This window comes from Chelonia mydas, chromosome 6 (genome assembly GCF_015237465.2).
Source record: "Chelonia mydas isolate rCheMyd1 chromosome 6, rCheMyd1.pri.v2, whole genome shotgun sequence".
In the NCBI taxonomy this organism is placed as follows: domain Eukaryota; kingdom Metazoa; phylum Chordata; order Testudines; family Cheloniidae; genus Chelonia; species Chelonia mydas.
In genome coordinates this window covers 1,422,906-1,441,805 of record NC_051246.2, presented here as the reverse complement: position 1 = coordinate 1,441,805, position 18,900 = coordinate 1,422,906, and positions in this window count along the sequence as shown.

Sequence of the window (18,900 nt, the reverse complement as noted above, 5' to 3'; positions counted from 1 at the left end):
ATGGGGGTTACAGAGTGCTATTGTGAGGTCCCGCCTGTCACATATACACAGCTGTAAATGAGGCCTTCTACTCAAGTCCTCTCCCATAATCCCTGCCCCCTTCTCCCGAATTTCCAACATCCCCATGCTGAGTCCAGGCTGGCAACATCCTGGCTGCAGAGCCTCAGCTGCCACAGGTTAGTCAATATTAACAAGGGATGGTGTTAAACTCTCAGAACCCGTTTACAGGCTAACCAAAATCCCGTCCATGTTGTTTTTCTCTATACATAGTCCTCTGTATCTAGGAAGCTGAATAATTCTGTCCTTCAGCTGAACCTAGTGAGTAAAAGGAAAACTCCTATTCCCCTGCCCCAACTACCCTTCCCCTCCCATTAGCCATTCACTGCAGCTTCTGGCAAACTTTGTTAAAACATTCTGAATTTTGCTCCCGAAAAGGGCGAGTGGAGGCTGTGCACATGCTGGGGATCACCAGCAAGTGACTTAGATGTTTCTTTTGGGGAGTGCTGTATCTCAGGAACCCAGCTGTCAAATGGCCCCACATTTGGCTCTCTGACCATCCCCTGCACCCCCAAGAGGCACCCCCAATGCCAAAGCGATCCGCGCAACAATGCGGATTGGAGACCACATGGAGCAGTCCAGCTTTAAACAGGAAGCTGGTCTTGGCCTTACCTCTAGCCGCACGGGTGCTCCCCTCTCACACACAGAAGAGAGTCCGTTACCTTGCAGCTCCCCAGCTCTGTCCTCTCCCCCAGGGACACAGGGCAGCTTGAGAAAGGAGGGGAATTCTCACTTCAGTGCAGAAGGCGATGGTCACCCTAAATATAGCCCTGAGTCGGGGGTCTCGCTCTGACCTGGATACACTGTGTAGGAAGGACGGGAGGTGGAATAAGGAAACGGGGGGTGGTTAATAGAACCAGCTGGAAAATAATTCTTTTTCTTGTGGAAATGTTGAATTTTTTTTTCTCTTTTTGAAATTTCCCACCAAAATGTTGCAATTTTTTATGACAAAGCGAAACAAACTAACGGTGTGGCTGGAAACTGGCCTATTTGCTGGCTTTTGGCTTCTGCAGAAAATGGAAACCCTGGACGAAGAAAAATATTTCGATGGAAAAACTCCCACATGCTCGAGTAGTGGGCTTTGGTGTTTGCCCGCGCTGGGGGGAAACGGTTACGTCTCTCCACCTCAATAGGGCACTAACCCGATCCCATCCCTCTTCTGAGCACTCCCTCCCCCCATCACAAACACCCTGACTGTCACCTAACTCTCCCTTGCCTGGGAAACAGCTGTTAGCGAGGATGATAACATGCACCAATGTTTGGCAGACAGTGAAAGTTTGATCATGTGATTTACAGTAACCAGAGTGAAATTGGGGAAAACTCCCTAGTGGGGAGGGGGAGACCGAGATGCAAATAGTTCAGGGGAGTCAGGAGCTATCCCCCCTTTCTTAGCCCATAGAGAGACTGTCATAGGGCCTGGCCACCCCAGTGTGCCCTCTTCTGGTCAAACATGGTGCTGCAGGGAACACTGCCTCAGTTTCCTTTTCCAAGGTGGGTCCCCTTGGCTTTCCCCACACTGGTCAGTGACGGTGATGTGGGTTGGCTCTCTGACCAAGTCACTAAATAAATGTAACCTCTTGCGGGTGTGGTGTATTGAGGAGTGTGTTGGAATTGCAAGCTGTCGCTTCAAGAGGAGGAGAGTTTGGGTCCTGCTTCCAGGCCTGGGGCTCTGGAGGGATGTGTGGGCTCTGGGTCTAGCAGCAGCGTCTGCAGAGAGCCAACCTTGAGAAAGGTGGGGTGAGATGGGCCTCACTGCCAGAGGGAGCAGCCTGCTTTTGTCTCTCTGTTTTTGCTTCCTGTGTGTTCTGGAGAAATAAAGTCATGTTACATTGCAACTGTCAGGTGAGGGCATTTATGCATTGATCTAAAAACTTCACTCCAACAGAACTGACCAGAACTGCACTGCTCTGTACAAAGTGCAAGCTGGTCTCCATACTGGAAGAGAAGGTTCAAGGTCTGGAGCAACAGGTATCGACCCTGCGTTGCATAAGAGAAACTGAAGATTTCCTGGACAGACATCAGGATATGTTTCTACGGGCACAAGGTTCTGAAGATTCAGAGCAGGCTGCACATCGGGGACAGAAGGATGGTGAAAAAATTTGGCATCATGTGACCTCCAGAAGAAGAAAGGGGAACGTCCATGTACCAGCAACACCGGTACAGGTAAGTAACCGTTTTCATGTTCTCTCCACAGCTACTAATGCGGAGAGTGGACCAGATGATACATCTGAGAGAAGGGAACAGAAGGAGACTCTGCCGATTGGAAGGCATGGGACACACAGTCCTAGGATTGGGGGTTCCACGACCACTGCTCCCAAGAGAAGGAGGTGGGTGGTGGTAGTCGGGGACTCTCTCCTCAGGGGGACTGAGTCATCTATCTGCTGCCCTGACAGGGAAAACCGAGAAGTCTGCTGCTTGCCAGGAGCTAAGATTCACGATGTGACAGAGAGACTGTCCAGACTCATGAAGCCCTCGGATCGCTACCCCTTCCTGCTTCTCCACGTGGGCACCAATGATACTGCCAAGAATGACTTTGAGCAGATCACTGCGGACTACGTGGCTCTGGGAAGAAGGATAAAGGAGTTTGAGGTGCAAGTGGTCTTCTTGTCCATCCTCCCCGTGGAAGGAAAAGGCCTGGGCAGAGACCGTCGAATCGTGGAAGTCAACGAATGGCTACGCAGGTGGTGTCGGAGAGAAGGCTTTGGAGTCTTTGACCATGGGATGGTGCTCCATGAAGGAGGAGTGCTAGGCAGAGACGGGCTCCACCTTACGAAGAGAGGGAAGAGCATCTTCTCAAGCAGGCTGGCTAACCTAGTGAGGAGGACTTTAAACTAGGTTCACCGGGGGAAGGAGACCAAAGCCCTGAGGTAAGTGGGGAAGTGGGATACCGGGAGGAGGCACGAGCAGGAGTGCGTGAGAGGGGAGGGCTCCTGCCTCATACTGAGAAAGAGGGGCAATCAGCGAGTTATCTGAAGTGCCTATATACAAATGCAAGAAGCCTGGGAAACAAGCAGGGAGAACTGGAAGTCCTGGCACAGTCAAGGAATTAGGATGTAATTGGAATAACAGAGACTTGGTGGGATAACTCACATGACTGGAGTACTGTCATGGATGGATATAAGCTGTTCAGGAAGGACAGGCAGGGCAGAAAAGGTGGGGGAGTTGCACTGTATGTAAGGGAGCAGTATGACTGCTCAGAGCTCAAGTATGAAACTGCAGAAAAACCTGAGAGTCTCTGGATTAAGTTTAGAAGTGTGAGCAACAAGGGTGATGTCATGGTGGGAGTCTGCTATAGACCACCAGACCAGGGGGATGAAGTGGACGAGGCTTTCTTCCGGCAACTCACAGAAGTTATTAGATCGCATGCCCTGGTTCTCATGGGAGACTTCAATCACCCTGATATCTGCTGGGACAGCAATACAGCGGTGCACAGACAATCCAGGAAGTTTTTGGAAAATGTAGGGGACAATTTCCTGGTCCAAGTGCTGGAGGAACCAACTCGGGGCAGAGCTCTTCTTGACCTGCTGCTCACAAACCGGGAAGAATTAGTAGGGGAAGCAAAAGTGGATGGGAACCTGGGAGGCAGTGACCATGAGATGGTCGAGTTCAGGATCCTGACACAAGGAAGAAAGGAAAGTAGCAGAATATGGACCCTGGACGTCAGAAAAGCAGATTTTGACTCCCTCAGGGAACTGATGGGCAAGATCCCCTGGGAGAATAACATGAGGGGGAAAGGAGTCCAGGAGAGCTGGCTGTATTTTAAAAATCCTTATTGAGGTTACAGGGACAAACCATCCCGATGTGTCGAAAGAATAGTAAATACGGCAGGCGACCAGCTTGGCTTAACAGTGAAATCCTTGCTGATCTTAAACATAAAAAAGAAGCTTACAAGAAGTGGAAGATTGGACAAATGACCAGGGAGGAGTATAAAAATATTGCTCGGGCATGCAGGAGTGAAATCAGGAAGGCCAAATCACACCTGGAGTTGCAGCTAGCAAGAGATGTTAGGAGTAACAAGAAGGGTTTCTTCAGGTATGTTAGCAACAAGAAGAAAGTCAAGGAAAGTGTGGCCCCCTTACTAAATGAGGGAGGCAACTTAGTGACAGAGGATGTGGAAAAAGCTAATGCACTCAATGCTTTTTTTGCCTCTGTCTTCATGAACAAGGTCAGCTCCCAGACTACTGCACTGGGCAGCACAGCATGGGGAGGAGGTGACCAGCCCGCTGTGGAGAAAGAAGTGGTTCGGGACTATTTAGAAAAGCTGGATGAGCACAAGTCCATGGGGCCGGATGCGTTGCATCCGAGAGTGCTAAAGGAGTTGACGGATGTGATTACAGAGCCATTGGCCATTATCTTTGAAAACTCATGGTGATCGGGGGAGGTCCCAGATGACTGGAAAAAGGCTAATGTAATGCCCATCTTTAAAAAAGGGAAGAAGGAGGATCCTGGGAACTACAGGCCAGTCAGCCTCACCTCAATCCCTGGAAAAATCATGGAGCAGGTCCTCAAGGAATCAATTCTGAAGCACTTAGAGGAGAGGAAAGTGATCAGGAAACAGTCAGCATGGATTCACCAAGGGAAAGTCATGCCTGACTCATCTAATTGCCTTCTATGATGAGATAACTGGCTCTGTGGATGAAGGGAAAGCAGTGGACGTGTTGTTCCTTGACTTTAGCAAAGCTTTTGACACGGTCTCCCACAGTATTCTTGCCAGCAAGTTAAAGAAGTATGGGCTGGATGAATGGACTATAAGGTGGATAGAAAGCTGGCTAGATTGTCGGGCTCAACAGGTAGTGATCAATGGCTTCATGTCTAGTTGGCAGCCGGTATCAAGTGGAGTGCCCCAGGGGTCGGTCCTGGGGCCAGTTTTGTTCAATATCTTCATAAGTGATCTGGAGGATGGTGTGAATTGCACCCTCAGCAAGTTTGCAGATGACACTAAACTGGGAGGTTGGTAGATACGCTGGAGGGTAGGGATAGGATCCAGAGGGACCTAGACAAATTGGAGGATTGGGCCAAAAGAAATCTGATGAGGTTCAAGAAGGACAAGTGCAGAGTCCTACACTTAGGACGGAAGAATCCAATGCACTGCTACAGACTAGGGACCGAATGGCTAGGCAGGAGTTCTGCAGAAAAGGACCTAGGGGTTACACTGGATGAGAAGTTGGATATGAATCAACAGTGTGCCCTTGCTGCCAAGAAGGCCAATGGCATTTTGGGATGTATAAGTAGGGGCATTGCCAGCAGATCGAGGGACGTGATCCTTCCCCTCTATTCGACATTGATGAGGCCTCATCTGGAGTACTGTGTCCAGTTTTGGGCCTCACACTACAAGAAGGATGTGGAAAATTGGAAAGAGTCCAGTGGAGGGCAAGAAAAATGATTAGGGGACTGGAACACATGACTTATGAGGAGAGGCTGAGGGAACTGGGATTGTTTAGTCTGCAGAAGAGAAGAATGAGGGGGGATTTGATAGCTGCTTTCAACTACCCGGAAGGGGGTTCCAAAGAGGATGGCTCTAGACTGTTCTCAGTGGTAGCAGATCACAGAACAAGGAGTAATGGTCTCAAGTTGCAATGGGGGAGGTTTAGATTGGATATTAGGAAAAACTTTTTCACTAGGAGGGTGGTGAAACACTGGAATGTGTTACCTAGGGAGGTGGTGGAATCTCCTTCCCTAGAAGTTTTTAAGGTCAGGCTTGACAACGCCCTGGCTGGGATGATTTAGTCGGGGATCGGTCCTGCTTTGGGCAGGGGGTTGGACTAGATGACCTCCTGAGGTCCCTTCCAAACCTGATATTCTATGATTCCATGGTCTTTGTTATGTGCACATGTGCAGAGAAGTGGGATAAAAAGGCAGCGAGGTACAACTCATCCTACCTTCCTCTAGCTGGCTCTTTGCCCACTGACTCATCTCATGCTTCCCTACAAGGCCCTCTGTCCTTCAAGCGGGGCCAGGAAATCCCACTCACTTAAGGTGATAGCTTTCAATTCCAACACAGTCCTCAACACAGCACTGTCTTTTCAGAGCAGCCAGGCCCAGGGCTTCTCCCTTGGGCTCTCCACAGAATGCAAAACTGGAACCAAAATCCAGCGCTACTGAAGCATCATCCGCCCCTCTCTGGGCTTGATCCCCTTGTCCCACGGGGGCTCCTCTTCCAGAAAACCAACAGCCAGGAGTGGAGCCTATCCCTTGTGCCGGTGCCTCCCAGCGGCGTTAGCTCCACTCATAGATTTCAAGGCCCGAAGGGACCATTGTGGTGGTCTAGTCCAGGAGTCTCAAACATGTGGCCCATGGAGTTCTTTGCTGCGGTCGCTAAGCTCTCCGCTTCCCCACCACCACCACGTGCTGCTCCCCGCTCCTCTGCCTACCTCCAGGGAAGATATTGGGGGGTCTGAAGAGGAGGTTGAGGAGATATTGGGGGTCTCTGATGGGGGATGTCAGGGGGTTTCTGAGGTCGGATATTGGGGATCTCTGAGGGGGGGATGTTGGGGGTCTCTGAGGGGGGAGATTGGGGAGATATTGCGGGTCTCTGAGGGGGGATATTGGGGTTGCTGAGGAGGGAGGTTGGGAAGATATTGGGGGCCTCTGAGGGGGGTGTCGCAGGTGTCTGAGGTGGGAGATTGCAGAGATATTGGGGGTCTCTGATGGGGGATGTCAGAGGGTTTCTGAGGTTGGATATTGGGGATCTCTGAGCGGGGGAGGTTGAGGAGATATTGGTGGGCTCTGAGGAGGGATATCATGGGGTGTTGCGGGGGGGTTTCTCGGGGACAACTGAGGAGGTTTTCATGGATACCTTTGCCCAGGGTAGGGGAGGGTCGGGGCATCACAACACAGGTGGGGTGTAGATGGGGGTGGGGAAGGGACCCAATGCGGGGAGGTCTGTGTCTGTGATTTGGAAGAAAGGGGGGAGTTTTACTTGTCCCCACACAATCCCTCTGCCTCCCTCTTCTGTTACCCACCAGAGCTGGGTGAGTTCATTCTCACGGACACTGGTGTCATTTATGAGTGGTTATTAATTAGATTTGTGAGGAAGCAGAGGCGGAGAGGGAGGGGGTAATAGCAGCAGGGAGCCCAGATCTGGCCCACGCTCCCGTGATCAGTAGGGACCCGGCAGGGGGGTACGGAGAGACATCAGGGTGAGGGGGGCTGAGTGAGGGATTGGGCCCAGCTCCCAGGGTCCCTGGGTGGGTAGCGGTGGGGTGGGGTAGAGGGAGGAGCTAACAAAAGCCCCTCTGGGATCTTTTCCAAAGTGATTTGCAGCTGGCGTTTGGCCAGAACTGGCAGGCTGAACACGGGATTTCCTCGAGAGCAGGGGAACTTTTCCAGATATTTACAGTCTGTTACGGACACAGAGAGCGCACTGATAAAGTTTGCGGATGACACCAAGTGGGGAGGGGTTGCAAGTGCTTTGGAGGACAGGATGAAAATTCAAAACGATCTGGACAAACGGGAGAAATGGTCGGAGGTAAATAGGATGAAGTTGAATAAGGACAAATGCAAAGAACTCAACTTAGGAAGTTGCACACACGCAATGGGCAAGGACGGCCTAGGAAGGAGAGCTGTGGACAGGGATCTGGGGGTCACCGTGGATCACAAGCTAAATATGAGTCAACAGTGTAACGCTGTCGCAAAAAAAGGCAGCATCTTTCTGGGATGTGTTGTGAGCAGGTCTTGCAACTGGTCCTGGGCACAGGTCAGAAAGCCGAGGGTGAGCCGGAGGAGGGGCAGAAGCAGGCATAGCACAGAGCCGGGCTTGGAGACCCCTGAGATGAATAAGAAGAGGAGGAGGAAAGAGGACGTCCTTTCGCATGCTCATAAGCCCAGTTGTCCCATAGATACCAATAATCCATCTGGGCTGGAGCTTTGTCCTCCAGCCTTTTCTGAAGCTCTGTTAATTTTTCCACCGGCAAAGGACCCATCCGGTGGCCATTCGAGAGGTGTTTGAGTTGTTAGTGCTGGCCACTCAACCTTGCACAAGATTACAGCTTTCTTTTTACCTAACCCATGGGTACCAGAAATTGTATGTAATGGTCAGTGAAGTGCCCAGTGCAGAGAGAGTGCTCCGGAGTGGGGACACCCTAGCCCCTGTCCTAGGTGACCACAGCAGGGTTGGGAGTCAAGCCCCCCAGGAATCCTGGGTCCAGCCTTGTCGGGGTTACGAGGACTCTGCCAGGCAGGAGAGTGGAAGGGGAGTCCTCAAGGGCAGGGAGGCCACTGGGTAAAGGAAGTGGGAGCGAGGACTCAGATCCTTTCGCTAGCCCACTTCGCCGGGGTAGTGCAGAAGCCAGGAAAGTTCCCCACAAGAGCAGGACTATTCCACCGCTTACAGGTGGGCAGTTCACACCTCTCAGAGTTACTAACGATGGTTAAACCAGTGCAGCCCCCTGGGGGGAAGGTCTCATTCTGGTTTAAGAGCCGCGTATTATGGTTTACCTTCCATCTGCTCAGAATGGGTTTAGGGTGAACTGAAAGAAGGCGCGTCCACACAGGGGTCTCCACTGGTTTGACTGAACCGATGCAAGTTTGTGCGTGGACAAGGCTGGAGATGCTGAAATCAGACACTTCATTCAATAACTGATCATTATTGAAACTGTGGTCGCAACATTAAGATGCCTGTTCCCAATGACTCTTGATATTCAGTCTCACCCAGGGAATTCAAGGGGTTTCAGAAACAGATTTTGAGGTGGAAGAAAACTCACCAGGGAAATATAAACTGAGCCCCTTTTTCCAGGGCTTGCTGAGGAAGCTGCACTTTCTGAAGGGAAGGGAGCCAGTCCTTTCCAGCCCCGAATCTGCTGGGCCAGACACGGAACTGAGGTGTCTCCAGTCGCCCCCGTTATCCCTCACCCCAGCGAGCGCGGGGCTGGAGGCAGGACCCACAGCAGCTCCCGCATCAGGGGGACGATGCTGAGAACGGAGGATCCTACGTCCTGCCCTGCGTTGGGCGTCTGGGTTAACAACAAACACCACGTAAAATAGGGAGTTTAGTCTTTAACAAACAAGGGATAGATTGATGCTTGGCGAGCGCAGTTGATATGGAAACTTCCCAAACCCACCTCATCTAAACTCTGCCGGTGCCCCTCACTCCCGACCCGCAGCCCCTGCTAGCCCAGCCCTGGGATCTCCTCCCCCATGCATGGCGTGTGCACCCCCCATTCAGGGAAGCTAGCCCCGGCCCCACCTCTTCCACCCAAGGCCCTGCCCCCACTCTGCCCCCCACCCACCTGCTCTCACCAGCTGGCCACTGAAGGAGCCCTGGCCTGAGCTGAGCCCGAGATGCCCAGAGAAGCTCTATGTCCCACCACGGCCTGGCCCCGGGGTGATGGTGGGGAGCATTAGCAGCGGTTTGGGGAGGCTTAGCCTGCCCCAGCCTCCATTACCCACGACCCCTGGCCTCCCCACAGCTCTGCTCTGCTGCGGATCAGCAGGTTACCGGTGATGGCTGTGGCAGGGTTCCCTGTTTTGTAATTGTAGTGTTGTTCTCTTCAGTTTTACCTCCCCCCCGGAGGGAAACGCGATGCATTTGTTCAGCAAAAAACACAAATCTGCTGGATAAAACAGACTTTGGACAGAGTTTGAAATTTAAACCATGACAGGCTGTTTTTCTGATGCTGTCCTGGTATTAACCAATCTACCCTGGTGTGTTTTTGTTTCTTTTTGTTTTGTGTGTGGGCCTAGGCACCAACTCCGTGGGTGCTCTGGGGCAGGAGCACCCACGGGGAAAAATTAGTGGGTGCTCTGCACCCACCAGCAGCCGAGCTTCCTTCCCCGCTCCCCCACCCCGCCTCACCTCCACCTCCTCCCCTGAGCATGCCATGTCCCCATTTCTATTGTAGACATTGGATCGTGTGGTGTGGTCAGGGTGAAAGCTGGAGGCATGTAGGTAGGCATAGCGGTCAGTAGGTTTCCGGTATAGGGTGGTGTTTATGTGACCATCGTTTATTAGCACTGTAGTGTCCAGGAAGTGGATCTCTTGTGTGGGCTGGTCCAAGCTGAGGTTGATGGTGGGATGGAAATTGTTGAAATCATGGTGGAATTCCTCAAGAGCTTCTTTTCCATGGGTCCAGATGATGAAGATGTCATCAATGTAGCACAAGTAGAGTAGGGGCATTAGGGGACGAGAGCTGAGGAAGCGTTGTTCTAAGTCAGCCGTAAAAATGTTGGCATCCTGTGGGGCCATGCGGGTACCCATAGCAGTACCGCTGATTTGAAGGTATACTTTGTCCCCAAATGTAAAATAGTTATGGGTAAGGACAAAGTCACAAAGTTCAGCCACCAGGTTAGCCGTGACATTATTGGGGATACTGTTCCTGACGGCTTGTAGTCCATCTTTGTGTGGAATGTTGGTGTAGAGGGCTTCTACATCCATAGTGGCCAGGAGGGTGTTATCAGGAAGATCACCGATGGATTGTAGTTTCCTCAGGAAGTCAGTGTGTCTCGAAGGTAGCTGGGAGTGCTGGTAGCGTAGGGCCTGAGGAGGGAGTCTACATAGCCAGACAATCCTGCTGTCAGGGTGCCAATGCCTGAGATGATGGGGCGCCCAGGATTTCCAGGTTTATGGATCTTGGGTAGTAGATAGAATATCCCAGGTTGGGGTTCCAGGGGTGTGTCTGTGCGGATTTGATCTTGTGCTTTTTCAGGGAGTTTCTTGAGCAGATGGTGTAGTTTCTTTTGGTAACGCTCAGTGGGATCAGAGGGTAATGGCTTGTAGAAAGTGGTGTTGATCCATTGTCTACAGCCAAGCTCTGCGATACAACCGCATTTGCTCCAACCCCTCAGACAGAGACAAACACCTACAAGATCTCTATCAAGCATTCTTACAACTACAATACCCACCTGCAGAAGTGAAGAAACAGATTGACAGAACCAGAAGTGTTCCCAGAAGTCACCTACTACAGGACAGGCCTAACTAAGAAAATAACAGAACGCGACTAGCCTTCACCTTCAGCCCCCAACTAAAACCTCTCCAACGCATTATCAAGGATCTACAACCTATCCTGAAGGATGACCCATCACTCTCACAAATCTTGGGAGACAGGCCAGTCCTTGCCTACAGACAGCCCCCCAACCTGAAGCAAATATTCACCAGCAACCACACACCACACAACAGAACAACTAACCCAGGAACCTATCCTTGCAACAAAGCCCATTGCCAACTGTGCCCACATATCTATTCAGAGGACACCATCACAGGGCCTAATCACATCAGCCACACTATCAGAGGCTTGTTCACCTGCACATCCACCAATGTGATATATGCCATCATGTGCCAGCAATGCCCCTCTGCCATGTACATTGGTCAAACTGGACAGTCTCTACGTAAAAGAATAAATGGACATAAATCAGATGTCAAGCATTATAACATTCGTAAACCAGTCGGAGAACACTTCAATCTCTCTGGTCATTTGATTTCTGATCTCAAAGTGACTATACTTCAACAAAAAAACTTTGAAAACAGACTCCAACGAGAGACTGCTGAATTGGAATTAATTTGCAAATTGGATACAATTAACTTAGGCTTGAATAGAGACTGGGAATGGTTGATTCATTAACCTATTTCCCCTTGTTTATTCCTTCCACCAGCCGCCCCCTCCCCCCCCCCACCGTTCCTCAGACGTTCTTGTTAAACCCTGGATTTGTGCTGGAAATGGCCCACCTTGATTATCATACACATTGTAAGGAGAGTGATCACTTTAGATAAGCTATTACCAGCAGGAGAGTGGGGTGGGGGGAGAGAAAACCTTTTGTAGTGATAAACACCCATTTTTTCATGGTCTGTGTGTATAACAACATCTTCTGTATTTTCCACAGTATGCATCCGATGAAGTGAGCTGTAGCTCATGAAAGCTTATGCTCAAATAAATTGGTTAGTCTCTAAGGTGCCACAAGTACTCCTTTTCTTATTGCGAATACAGACTAACACAGCTGTTACTCTGAAACCTTCCCCAAAAGTAGGGAACCTGAGGGGGACACTGAGCAGAGAGCCCCGGACAGCACCCACTGCTCCTCGAAAGCATCCAAGGAGCCAGCGGATGCAGCCAGAGGAACTCTACCCGGATATGTGAGCGGATGGAAGAACAAAAAACAGGCCCCACAGTCACAGGACCCCCTCAGCCAACCACCTCTCCCTGGTGTTATAAACGGCCACCTTGGCCGTGGCCAGGAGGAGGTGGACGACGAGGTCCCTGGACTTTGTGGGGCTACGGATGGGGTGTGCGTACACAAACAAGTGGGGGGGAAGCGCAGCCAGAACCGCAATAAGAGGTTCTGGAGGAGCCGGAAGAGGGGCTGCAGCCCAGCGCAGTGAAGATACGAAATCGGACCGGCTGCAACTCACACAGCCAGCTCGGGGTACAGAAAGGAGGGGGCCGGGAGGGCTCAAGGGGCAGGGGCCCTGGAGCTTTGTCACTAGCTGTGTTGAAATCCCCCAGGGCAGGGCAGGGGTATTTCCCCACCATGGCTAATAGGGTATCCGCACGCTCCTTCATGAGTCCCTGAGTGCCAGTGAGCCCTTGCCGACCTGGCTGTTGTTGGAACGGGGGGCTGGCTGACAGGGGGAGGGTAGAGATGCACATGGGGCCCTTTTCATGGCAGCATGTCCCAGCACACACAGGGACAAGCCTTGTCCAGCACTGGGCATCCTGGATAACAGCACTGGGAGCGTTCCCCCTCACTGCCCAGTGTGGCTGGGTGGGTAAAGCATTGGACGTGGGGTATCTTCCTGGATCCTCCACCCGCCTCCTAGGTGACTTGGGGAAGTTGCTTCATGTCACCGTGCCTCAGTTTCCCTCTATGTAGAGTGGGGATAATGACACTGATCTCCACTGTAACGTGCTGTGAGCTGTGGGACTGGGAAGGGCGATGGCAGAGCCAGGGGTTGGTCCTCCTGCCCTGGCTGCAGTGCTGCAATAACATGAGGCAAACTCTTAATTATTTAACACTTATATTGTGGTGAATGCCTAGGGACCAAGCAGGCAAGGGCAGTGGAGGGGGGAGGCTTGGTTTGCATGAATCCCCTTTTTGAGGGGGAAGGATCAGAACGTAGATTTTCCCTGCCACTTTCTGACTCTTCAAATTTTTGCCAGTTGGGAACAAGTTGCCAAGTGTGGGAAATGGGGTGTGGAAACTAGACTTTTTCACGCCTTTTTCCTGGTGGCAGATGGTGTGAAAAGTGGGTCCCTGCCCCTGTCTGGGTCATAAGTCTTGGAAAGGGTTTCCCTCACCTGCTCAGGGCTCCTCCCAGTAGACAAAAGAGGAATTGTTTTTTAATAGGGATAGAGAAAATGTAAATGATATTTTTGGTTTAAATATCCCCACCCAATCCTCCCTCAAAGACCCCCAATAGCCCCCTTTTGGGGTCTCTTAGGGGGGTACTGAGGGGATATGGGCTTTCCAAGGGGAGGCGATGGAGGGATATGGGGGTGATATTTGGGGGTGAAGCTTCTGTTCCCCATCCCGATAGGGCATTCACCCTTCCAATGTCCCTGTTACCCACAGCCATAACATTCACCCAGTCCAGTCTGGGAGGGTATATAAGCCCTCAGAAAAACTTGCTCCCACATATTGCAGCTCCATTCTTTCTCCACACTTACTGTCTCTCAAACAGTCTTTCAAATTCCCCTTGTATCAGGGTAGCTGTCAGACAGTCTCGGACAGTCCCCTTCCCTCAGGGCGACCGAATGCCCGCATTCTCCACCACGTGCGGCGGGGTTCGACTCACCACTGCGGTGCCCCCTGCTGGCTGTCCTGGGGATTAGCTCTGTTCGGCAGCGTGCCCTCTTCCGGTGATGTCTTGCCACCAGCACTTCTGCTCCTGGACCCATGTCGCTCCAAGGACCATGGTGTCCAGGGTGCTTGTTGCCTTCAGCCTGCAAGGCAGCCAGTTCTCCTCCCTCCTCAAGCTCCAGCGAGTGACTGCAGCTGCTCTGCCCTGCAGCTCTTCTTACATAGTCCAGCTGGGCCCTGATTGGCTGCCCCTCGCACCCCCTCTCTGATTGGCTGCCTTCTGCACAGCCTCCCTAGGGCTCTATTAACCCCTTATGGGCCAGTGTGGGGCAGATGCCTCAGCACCCACCAATACCACAAGTGATGCAAAACGAATAATGATATTTTAAGTGACACTTTAACAACGTGCTGCGGCATGTCCCTGCAGTGAGACTGATTTTAACATTTCTGTTGGAAAGTTGACGCTCGGTTACAAAGGGGTGGTAAAAACAGCACGGAAAGAAGGGAACTGAAAACAAAGAGCAAACCCATTTTGCAGAACAACCAGCATTTTTAATGGAAAGTTTCTGTCTAATTTTTTTTAAGGAAAATTTTTGAAAAAATTCTAAACATTTTCACCAAAAATTCTGTTTTTCAAAACAGGCGAAATTTCTGACGTTTTAAAAATGTGTTTGAAAAACATTCTAAGCAGCATCAATCTCTCAGATAGGCCTTACAAATGGAGGTCAGTATCCTGATCCCTGTTTTATAGAAAGGGAAAATGAGGCACAGAGAGATTCCCTTACTTACCCAAACTCTCACAGGGAGTTAAACTAAAAGCAGAGAATAAAACCAAGATCTTTCATTCCTACATTATTCACTTGCCAATGCTGCTCCCTCAAGCCAAGTTATCACATCTAATGACTTCGATAACACCAGTGGAGAAGGACTTACTCGCAGACATTTGGCAGCTACAAGTTTGATTGAACATCTGAAGAGCTGGGGCTTCTACGGATTTCATGTAGATGTTCAGTCTGTCTGTAATTATATTGACTCTCAGGGCTCAGCCAGTAAGAACACAGGAATGCTGTATAGCAGGCAGATCCCTGCCATTTCATTGGCCGTCGCCAGAATGAGCCATCCCTCTGCCTTAAGTCACGTAGTCACCAGAAAAGATTGAAACCCAGACTGGTGAAGGTTCGGTATTTGGTAGTTTACAGCCGATACATCTTGACAGTGGTTTTCTTGAAGCGTCTTTAGTTCACAATGTGGTTATTTAAGAAGCAGCTCAGAGGGGTTTCCTGGGCCATTTTGTTCTACTAATTCTCATTTACTTTCACTTTCACTTTTACTAATTCTATCCTGCCTATAAAAATCCTCTTTTAACTTTTCTCTCTTGATCCAGTCTTTTTCTTACTTCTAGATACTACAGAGGGAAGAACGTAGGGCCAAATTTTTCAAAAGCTTTGGGCAGGTGAAGGAATATAGGGCCTAGTCTAGACTACAGAGTTAGGTTGACGCAAGCCAGCTTATGTTGACCTCACTAAACAAATGTCTACACTACAGTTTTGCTCCTGCTGATGTAACTCACCCGCTACACTGACTTGATAACTCTACCTCCATGAGCGATGTAGAGTTTAGTCGATGTAGCTAGGTCGAGGCAGTGTCCGTGTAGACACTGTGTTACTTACATCGACTTTAGTGGCCTCCAGGAGGTGTCCCACAATGCCCCACCTTGACCGCTCTGGTCACAGTTTTGATCTTCACTGCCCAGCGGCCAGGTACGCACAAAGGTGAAACTAAGCCAGTGCGCCCTGGTGTGGCGTCCCGGTAAGAGAGTAGCCAGCTGGGCGCCGGGCTCTGGATGCTGCTGGCCACTGTACACGGGTGGGCCCAAGCCAGCACCCACAGCCCCTGGGCAGCGCGGCCACAGCACACCCAGGCTCCAGCCCCGAGGATCTGGCGGCCGGGCAGCGTGGTCCCTGCCACCCTGACCAGCGCTGAGCTCCCCCAAACTTGCAATGAGGACAGTACCCGTAAGAAATTTAAGTTACTTTAACCCCCAGGTACGCAGGAACGTGCCCCTGCCCTTTAAAGCGCCATGAAATTTTGAAATTGCATTTCCTGTTTGCCCAGTGTGGAGAGCTCCACCTAGCCACTCTCGAGCACACCTAGCACCTGCCCAGCTGAGCACGCCGGCTCCACGCTGCAGACGTCTGTGGGGAGAAGAGGCTGTGCACGCAGAGCTATGATCCAGCTGTAGAAACATTGACATCTACAAGCAGACGGCTTTGGGCATGGGGGAGAAGGTACAAGAGGGATCCACAGCAGTGCCGCGTGAAAGCCAAGGAGCTGCGGCAGGTGCACCAGATGGCAGGGGAGGCCAACCATCACTCTGGTGTGGAGCTGCAGAGCTGCCACTTTTACAAAGAGCTGCATGCCATCCTCCATGGAGACCTCACCACCACCCCCAAGAGCCCCCTGGATACTTCGGGGGAGCACGAGTCCCAGGCATGTGAACAGCGAGGAGGAGGCAATGGAAGAGGAGAAGGAGTAGAGGGGACAGGGATCCAGAGGTGCCGTGAGCCAGGACATGTTTTTAACTCCTAGGCACTCCAGCCAGTCCTTATGGTCCAGCATGGGTGAACCTGCTGCTGGGGCAGGAACTTCTGGTAAATATGAGAGTTTGCTTTGAAATTTGCAGGGATGGAACCCCCCAAGTAGCAGGACACTTCTGTTGATTTACTCTTTGTTACTTAGGCTACAAGAGGTAGTGAAACCACCAGAAGAGGCAGAGTGGCTCTCTGCTTCTCGTTCCCCTGCAGAGTTAGGCAGCGGGCACCACACGGAACAGTTTGTTTATGTGCACAGGGATGTCCTGTGATTCCTCCACTGAGATCCCGATGAAACGTTCCCGGAGAGAGTCTGCAAGTTGCAAGTTTCCACAGAGTGATCATCACTTGCTTCTCCACTGTCGCGGCAGCTCTCAGTTTGGTGTCCCTGTGCCAGAGGGCTGGGGCGAGCTCCGCACACAGATCTAGGAATGTGGTCTTGTTTCTTTCTACGTCCCGTAGCAACCTGTCCTCCAAGGAATCGTCATGTTCCCCACAGCTGCTCGGGTGGCTCTGCAAATACTGCAGGGTCAGGACCCCGTGCTCACAACGCTTACCCCAATAGTACATAGCTGTGGGGGATCCAGGCTTCTCACGCAGATGGCGGACAGCAAGGAGGGACATGCAGGTGTGCAGGGAGTTTTGAAAAGAGGTGTGAAACATTATGGGATGCAGATGAAATGATGGGATGGAGAGCACTGCATTATGGGACGTTAAAATCATGTTCCCAGTCATTCCTGTGTGACTTGTTTGGCCCCATGAGGCATTGGAAAACCTTCCCAAAGCACCCTGCGCTAGATGGTGCCGAGTTGCATAGTGGGATAGCTACCCATGGTGCACTGCTCTCTGAGGACGCGCACCGTCGATCAATGGAACACAGTGTGGACACGCAAAAGCAATTTAATTACTGTGGCGGCTGTTTGCTGGTATAACATAGGTCAACATAATTTTGTAGTGTAGACATGGCCTAGATCATTCAAACTGGTGTTTGATGAAAGAGTAATCAGGTAATTAGTTATTAGTCCAGTTTGTTATGATTAGCTTTGGTGTTTTAGGCAGATTAAAGGTGTCTGTGTAAGATAGAAGGGGTTGTTTTCTTGCGAGTTAAAACCACAGACCTGGTTTGAGCTAGTGAAACTGCTGAGAGGAAATAGACGAGAGAAGCAGTTCCTCGCTGACAAACAAGTGCCCCAAGGCATACAATGTAAACAGGATGAAAAGCAGGAAGTTTTCCCTGAGCAGGTCCATCGGTAGCCCAAGATGACAGAACACCTAGTAAATATGGTGGGAACTCTTTTAGCGCTACTTTAAGTAATCAGCTGTTAGTTTATATCAGGGGTCTCAAACTCCATTTACCTTAGGGCCAGCGCCACTCCTCAAATCCTCCCAGTGGGCCAATCATGTCACTGAAGATGGTGTTCAGAAAAGAAAACGTTTATATTGTATTTTTTTATTTGAAATTTCTCAGAAATAGTAAAACTGTCATAAAACTTGATACAATTCTTCACCTGCCTGAGAGTTTTCAGTGTTTCGTTGATGTTTGGCCTCAGTGACTGAGCAGTTGAAACCTTCAGGCTTGCAGCAAGGTGGGCGTCAGACAGTTGTGTTCGGGATTTTGACTTGTTTATATTCATTGTGGGAAAAAGTGACCCTCCCTCCATGGCTGACTCTGCCCGGCGACTAGTGATGGTATCTCTGTCCCTCTCCCCCAGCCAGTGGGAGCTGCGGGGGGCGGCGCCTGCAGCAGACATTGCCGGCAGCGTGGCTCCATGTGTCTCTCCTCCGCGGGCCGCAGTGGGGCGGTTCTCGGGCCGCAGATCCCCGTGGGCCAGGACTTTGAGACCCCTGGTTTATATCATGTGTTCTTGGGTTTAGTTATGCTTAATAGCACATATGTGATGTATTACTCTGGCCAAGCGGAGCAGCCTTTCGGAAAGAAACATGCTTTCGGTTAAATGTCAGTTCAGAGCCTTATTCATAGAAAAGGATCCAAATGTCCAACAGCGGGTAAAAGGGTTTTAATGGAGCTGCTCAGAAACAGGGGGATTGTTTCTCTGGAATATTTTTAACTTTTTGGCAAAAAAAATGGAAACTGAAATTTCTGAGCTGAAAACCAAAAAGAACAGTCACTTAGCATACAGCTGGTCCCAGGTGGAGATATGCCGAGTAACCCACTTGGAGCGTCTCTGGGATGAAAAGAGGTGAGGAGAAAGTCTGAAGGGCTGGGTCCTGTCTGGCACAGTCTCAGGGTAACTGCACCTTTGATCCGCTGCGTGGCCTGCTGTAGAAATGCCTGTTTGGGTCTCAGGCCTCCAGCTGTCAGCTCTCTCTGGGCAGGGGCCCGTGACCCACTCCCGTCTGACCGGAGATTTTTGGCTGTGGCCCCCTATAGTTCACTGGGATATCCCCAGCAGCCGGTCTGCCATGAGGCCAGCACCTGTGCCGTGCTTACTCTCCATAGACATGACAAGTGATTTACCAGTGACCCAAACGGTGTCTCCAAAGCAAGCTCACTTATTCAGGA